Raw genomic sequence first — 6,872 nt, 5'->3', positions numbered from 1 at the left:
GGCTGGGGTGATTAGTTCACCAAAATATACTTGTACTATGTATACATATAATGTAATTATTTGATTGGTTTTGTCCTAAATGAGTCACCTTTCTCTTTTCTAGGTAACTAGGAGGTATAGGTTGAAAAGGGCTCCTGAGCTGCCTGTATGAAAAGGGCGCCGCCATAGACATCAATGTTATTTCTGGAAATATGGGCTACAAGGTGTAGAAAAGGGTGCCTGAGTTTTGATATAGGCTACAAGCGGGCGCCCCTTTGTAGCCCATATTTTTTCGGCTACAAGGTTTTCGGCTACAAGCAGGCTCCCCTTTGTAGCCCATATTTTTTATTCGGCCGAGTTTTGATATAGGCTACAGGCGCTGGAAGTCAAATTATTTCATTCCCTTACTATCCATGGCAGCCCGGAGGGGGAATAGTAATGAACACATCCCAGACTTTTTTTGTAGCCAAAGTTTTTATATGAAAAAATCTATTAACCCTTCGCACACTCACATGCAAATGTTCAAACAAATGCATTCACAGATTCACTCATCCAGGCACAACTGTTATCCCTACAGCTAAATTAAAAGCCAGGGTTTTAGTTCACAGAAGAATGCATTCTTATGCTTAGTCACCTATACTGCGCAGAAGTACCCAGGTAAACATAGGTGTCCTAACTCTGGCCCTGTAACATGCATAGTGCAGACATGCAAACACATTCATTGCATCAAACCTATCAATGGATTAGGAGCACACATCCTAACTTCCTCTCCTGGGAAAGACGGTGCATCTTACCAATCGCACAAGGGAGCTAACGTTATGTGTCCATGTGCACCATGCGCACACACCAGCATAAGCTGTGTGCATGCTGACAAATACATACAGGGGAAGGAGGGAGTGCACTGAATTAGACCCTAGCCACAGGGGTCAGTAGTAAAATGGAAATACATATATCCAGGCACATCGCCTCTAGTTAGGACATTAAATAAATTATTAGGGAAAGGGAGGTGCTGAAGGGGGTGTGGCTAGAAAACAGCAAAAATCTATTAACCCTTCGCACACTCACATGCAAATGTTCAAACAAATGCATTCACAGATTCACTCATCCAGGCACAACTGTTATCCCTACAGCTAAATTAAAAGCCAGGGTTTTAGTTCACAGAAGAATGCATTCTTATGCTTAGTCACCTATACTGCGCAGAAGTACCCAGGTAAACATAGGTGTCCTAACTCTGGCCCTGTAACATGCATAGTGCAGACATGCAAACACATTCATTGCATCAAACCTATCAATGGATTAGGAGCACACATCTTGACGTCCTCTCCTGGGACAGACGGTGCATCTTACCAATCGCACAAGGGAGCTAACGTTATGTGTCCATGTGCACCATGCACATATACCTGCATAAGCTGTGTGCATGCTGACAAACACATACAGGGGAAGGAGGGAGTGCACTGAATTAGACCCTAGCCAAAGGGGTCAGTAACAAGAAAAAAATACATATATCCAGGCACATTGCATCTAGTTAGGACATTAAATAAGTTATTAAGGAAAGGGAGGTGCTGAAGGGGGTGTGGCTAGAAAACAGCAAAAATCTATTAACCCTTCGCACTCTCGCATGCAAATGTTCAAACAAATGAATTCACAGATTCACTCATCCAGGTAGGTTGCACAGGGGTTACAGAGGTGAACAAGAGCTGTCACAGGGGAACAGAAGTGGACAAAAGAGGCACAGGGGAAACAGAAGGGGACAAAAGAGGCACAGGGGAAACAGAGGGGGAAAAATAGACACAGAGGTGACAGTGTTCTGACTTAAGAATGGATTCAGGTTAAGAATGGACTTACAGTCCCTATCTGCTGGAGACTACTGTTATCCTACCACCAGTTAACTGAAGACTACCTGTATTTTGCTAGCCCATATTTGGTATGTCTTGCTAGTTCTGAGTATCACCTTTTTTTTGCCATGAGAACTGCCTTAATTCTTCATGGCATTTTTCAAAGATTTTGTTTGTCTATATTGACATGATAGCGACATGCAGTTGGCTCCACCCACACAAAATCGTGGCCATGCCCATTTCTCACCGCAGGGCACTTTCGCGCTGCTCACTAAGATGGGAGCCACACCCATTATTTCTCCTTTGAGTGGGTCACAAATGATGTGCTGCTTGGGGTCACTCAATCCTTAGCTGCTCCCCTGGATGTGAGTTGAGCGAATTTGAGCCAGTGAGGTCCTCTGACCTGGTAATAATATGCATATCCTATATAGACTTGTTTTTAGAACCAATGGGCCTCATCCAAACCACTTTTTCTCCTAACTAGTAGATCATTTTTCATCATCTGTTAAGTAACTTGAGTATGCTGCAATTGAAAAGAGTACCAAAAAGTAGATGAAATTTGCTACGGCTCGGAGGGGGACTAGTAATTATCGCCACCCTAAGAAGATAACTACTAGGAAGATAAATCTCCCTTCTGTGCCTTTAAGCTCTTTAATGATCTTTAATGATTGTTTAATGATCATTATGTTTAAAGAAATAATGTCCAATAACTCACTTCTAACTCATGTGATTAGGTTCAAACTTAGGCATCATCACTATTGATTTCCATTGAAAATGTTTTATTTATTGCTTAAATTATGAACATTTTAAAAAATGAATACATGTCTACAATATAACAAAACAGAACATAACACAATTGATATTAGATCTAAGTTTAAACAAAGTTTTCAAATTTTAACAAAAGTGTGTTTTGTCTATCATTTAAGGTTTGTTGGATAAGTTTGCCCTTTGCCACATATTTCTGTCCTCGTGTTGAGCTCTCCACTGAGAACATAAAATGAATATGTAGGTCTTCTCATTTGGATTCCACGGAATTGAAATTTCTGCTTTTCCGATCTTAAATCTGAATTTTCGATCAGAATTTAGAAAATTGGAAAATGGTAATTTTAGCACAATCACAGAACTTGGAAGCATTGGTCCAATCAGACAATGTAGAATTTTTTCTGCAAAATTTTAATTTCAGACCAATCACAAGACTGATTTTCTATTTTTCCGATTTCTATCTTTCTGATTTCCATTTTTTCCTAATTTTTGTAGTTTTTTTTTTTTACTTTCTCTGATATAAAAAAAATACTAATAAAATGCTCCACAAAAATTGGGAAAATGGAAAATTGGAAAAATGGGGAAAAACTGGGAAAATGGAATTTTGGCAGAATCGGAAATAGGCATTTCCAACCATCCGTAGTTTTCATATTCCTTCACTTTAAAATGTCCAGGAGGGAAAAATAACTCACGTCGGAGAAGTGTTCTAATCCCTTTGATACAACTTATTGAATAGTTTCCTAGCCATTGTCAAGCTGTCAGAACAGTCATGATCAAAATATCAGAATCTAAGTGATCCCAAACAGAAACAAAATGATTATTAAACTGATTATTACAACTCCTCTGTTTTAGAATTAAAAAAGACAGGTCTGGATTTACACTCAGGAGCCTAGACACAGGCGTTCTGGCTCCCTTAGCTCCACCCCTCAGCCTCCCCCAGGATCTTACACTCTAATTACTGTTTAATGTCATCCTTAGTGATATGAGACAAGAATTAGGGAGTACGCTCCCGAGGTCAGTGATATTCAGCAGGGATTAGACTGTAAACTCCTGAGGTCAGTGATATGATGCAGGGATTAGACTGTAAAGGTGCGTACACACACACTACACCCGGCAACGACCCAGGAGAGGACGTCAAGATGTGTGCTCCTAATCCATTGATAGGTTTAATGCAATGAATGTGTTTGCATGTCTGCACTATGCATGTTACAGGGCCAGAGTTAGGACACCTATGTTTACCTGGGTACTTCTGCGCAGTATAGGTGACTAAGCATAAGAATGCATTCTTCTGTGAACTAAAACCCTGGCTTTTAATTTAGCTGTAGGGATAACAGTTGTGCCTGGATGAGTGAATCTGTGAATGCATTTGTTTGAACATTTGCATGTGAGTGTGCGAAGGGTTAATAGATTTTTGCTGTTTTCTAGCCACACCCCCTTCAGCACCTCCCTTTCCCTAATAATTTATTTAATGTCCTAACTAGAGGCGATGTGCCTGGATATATGTATTTCCATTAAAGTTTTTATATGGGCTACAAGCGCTGAAAGCCAAATTATTTCATTCCCCCACTATCCGTGGCAGCCTGGAGGAGGAATAGTATTTAACAGGTCCCGGAGTTTTTTTGTAGCCGAAGTTTTTATATGGGCTACACCAGGCGCCTTTTTTGTAGCCGAAGTTTTTATATGGGCTACACCAGGCGCCTTTTTTGCAGCCGAAGTTTTTATATGGGCTACACCAGGCGCCTTTTTTGTAGCCAAAGTTTTTATATGGGCTACACCAGGCGCCTTTTTTGTAGCTGAAGTTTTTATATGGGCTACACCGGGCGCCTTTTTTGTAGCCAAAGTTTTTATATGGGCTACACCAGGCGCCTTTTTTGTAGCCGAAGTTTTTATATGGGCTACACCAGGCGCCCTTTTTTACAGGCGCCCTTTTCATATAAACCCAACTAGGAACTTATTTTTTTTTTGCTGTGAAAAAATAAATAAATAAATAAATAAATAAATAAATATTGTGTGTGAATGGATGAGTTGAGGATTATGGTCAGTATATAAATATGATAGACAGAGTAAAGAAATCTAATTGAAAAGTATTAACAAATAATTTTTTACTACATGTGTTATTTGCCATATTATTAGTTATTTTCATATTTTTGTGGTTTGGATAAAAATGTGCATATTGATGCTTCCAGTAATTTTAATGTGAAATGAAAAATTAAAATAAAGAATATAAAAAAAAAGTAGACAATGGAAAAGAAAAATCAGACAATGTACAGAAAATATTTTGTTTTGAACAATGAGGACCAAACATTTATTAACTTTGATGACTCTCTTTTTGAAGAACTACTTGGGAATTTTATGAATACAGTGTTTGCTTTTTGAATGTACTGTACATACCTCTTTAAAGCTAAATCTAAAATGATGTCCAGTTACAGTTTCTAGGCTAAAATGCACCCAGGGTGAGGGTGTAAAAATTGCGCCCCCCCCCCCTAGGTTAGATAGGTAGGTGCCTCTCAGTATAGGTTAGATTAGGTAGGTGCCCCCTAGTATAGGCTAGATTAGACAGGTGCCCCCCAGAATAGGTTAGATTAGGTAGCTGCCCCCCAGTATAGGTTAGATAAGGTAGCAGCCCCCCCAGTATAGGTTAGGTAGGTGCCCCCCAGTATAGGTTAGGTAGGTGCCCCCCAGTATAGGTTAGATTAGGTAGGTGCCCCCTAGTATAGGCTAGATTAGACAGGTGCCCCCCAGAATAGGTTAGATTAGGTAGCTGCCCCCCAGTATAGGTTAGATAAGGTAGCTGCCCCCCCAGTATAGGTTAGGTAGGTGCCCCCCAGTATAGGTTAGGTAGGTGCCCCCCAGTATAGGTTAGATAGGTAGCTGCCCCCCAGTATCGGTTAGATTAGGTAGCTGCCCCCCAGTGTAGGTTAGATAGGTAGCTGCCCCCCCAGTGTTGGTTATATTAGGTAGCTGCCCCCCAGTGTAGGTTAGATAGGTAGCTGCCCCCCAGTGTAGGTTAGATAGGTAGCTGCCCCCCAGCGTAGGTTAGATTAGGTAGGTGCCCCCCAGTGTAGGTTAGATAGGTAGCTGCCCCCCAGCGTAGGTTAGATTAGGTAGCTGCCCCCAGTATAGGTTAGATAGGTAGCTGCCCCCCAGCGTAGGTTAGATTAGGTAGCTGCCCCCAGTATAGGTTAGATAGGTAGCTGCCCCCCAGTGTAGGTTAGATTAGGTAGGTGCCCCCAATAATGGAGGGGGGAGCCGGAGCCGCGGGGAGAGCAGCCCGACCTCTCCCTCCCTCTCCTCTCCCGGGCGCCCTCCGTGCTCCCCCCTCAGATGCAGAGTTCGTGAGCAGCAGGGAAGCGCTGTTTACAACTCACCGGCTGCCTGGCTCCAAGCGCTGCTCTCTCGCCGCTGGTCTCCTCTCTCTGTATACATACTGATACACGCTGCTTCCGGCTACAGGAAGCAGCGTGTATCAGTACGTATACAGAGAGAGAGAGGAGACCAGCGGCGAGAGAGCAGCGCTTGGAGCCAGGCAGCCGGTGAGTTGTAAACAGCGCTTCCCTGCTGCTCACGAACTCTGCATCTGAGGGGGGAGCACGGAGGGCGCCCGGGAGAGGAGAGGGAGGGAGAGGTCGGGCTGCTCTCCCCGCGGCTCCGGCTCCCCCCTCCATTATAGCGCCCCCCTCCCAACAGCGCCCCGGGCGGCGGCACGCTCTGCACGTGGCAAGAAACGGGGCTCCAGTATGTGTTCAGGGTGAAAGAGAAGGAGGTGTGGAGTATAGCCGCCTAATGACACAGCTCCATGTTCAGCTTTCACTATATCAGCTATAGCCCGACTGACCGTAAAGTGGTGATTTGGCTGCCCAGAGCCCAGATCTTCTTGTACATAAGGGGGACAAAATGGCCCAAAGGCAGCAGCTAACACGTTCACTCAGAAGGCTCACTGACGTCACTGAAAAGGAGCAGCATTGCATGTAGGAGAAAGGAAACAGCTGCCTGGTCGCCGATACAGTTCTCTATACCTGGGAAAGATAAAGCAAATCCAGCCAAATACTGACCCGTTTACCTATTCAATTCTGATCTGAAATTGTATTAAAAAATTCTGGCAATGAGACTAATGGCAGTTCCGCCAGGCTTAAAGAGACTCTGTAACAAAAATTGCGTCCTGTTTTTTATCATCCTACAAGTTCCAAAAGCTTTCCTAATGTGTTCTGGCTTACTGCAGCACTTTGTACTACCACAGTCTCTGTAATAAATCAACTTATCTCTCTCTTGTCAGACTTGTCAGCCTGTGTCTGGAAG

The sequence above is a fragment of the Hyperolius riggenbachi genome, chromosome 1 (genome assembly GCF_040937935.1).
Source record: "Hyperolius riggenbachi isolate aHypRig1 chromosome 1, aHypRig1.pri, whole genome shotgun sequence".
NCBI lineage: Eukaryota > Metazoa > Chordata > Amphibia > Anura > Hyperoliidae > Hyperolius > Hyperolius riggenbachi.
The sequence above is the reverse complement of the archived record's forward strand: the minus strand, read 5'-3'. Positions refer to the sequence as shown.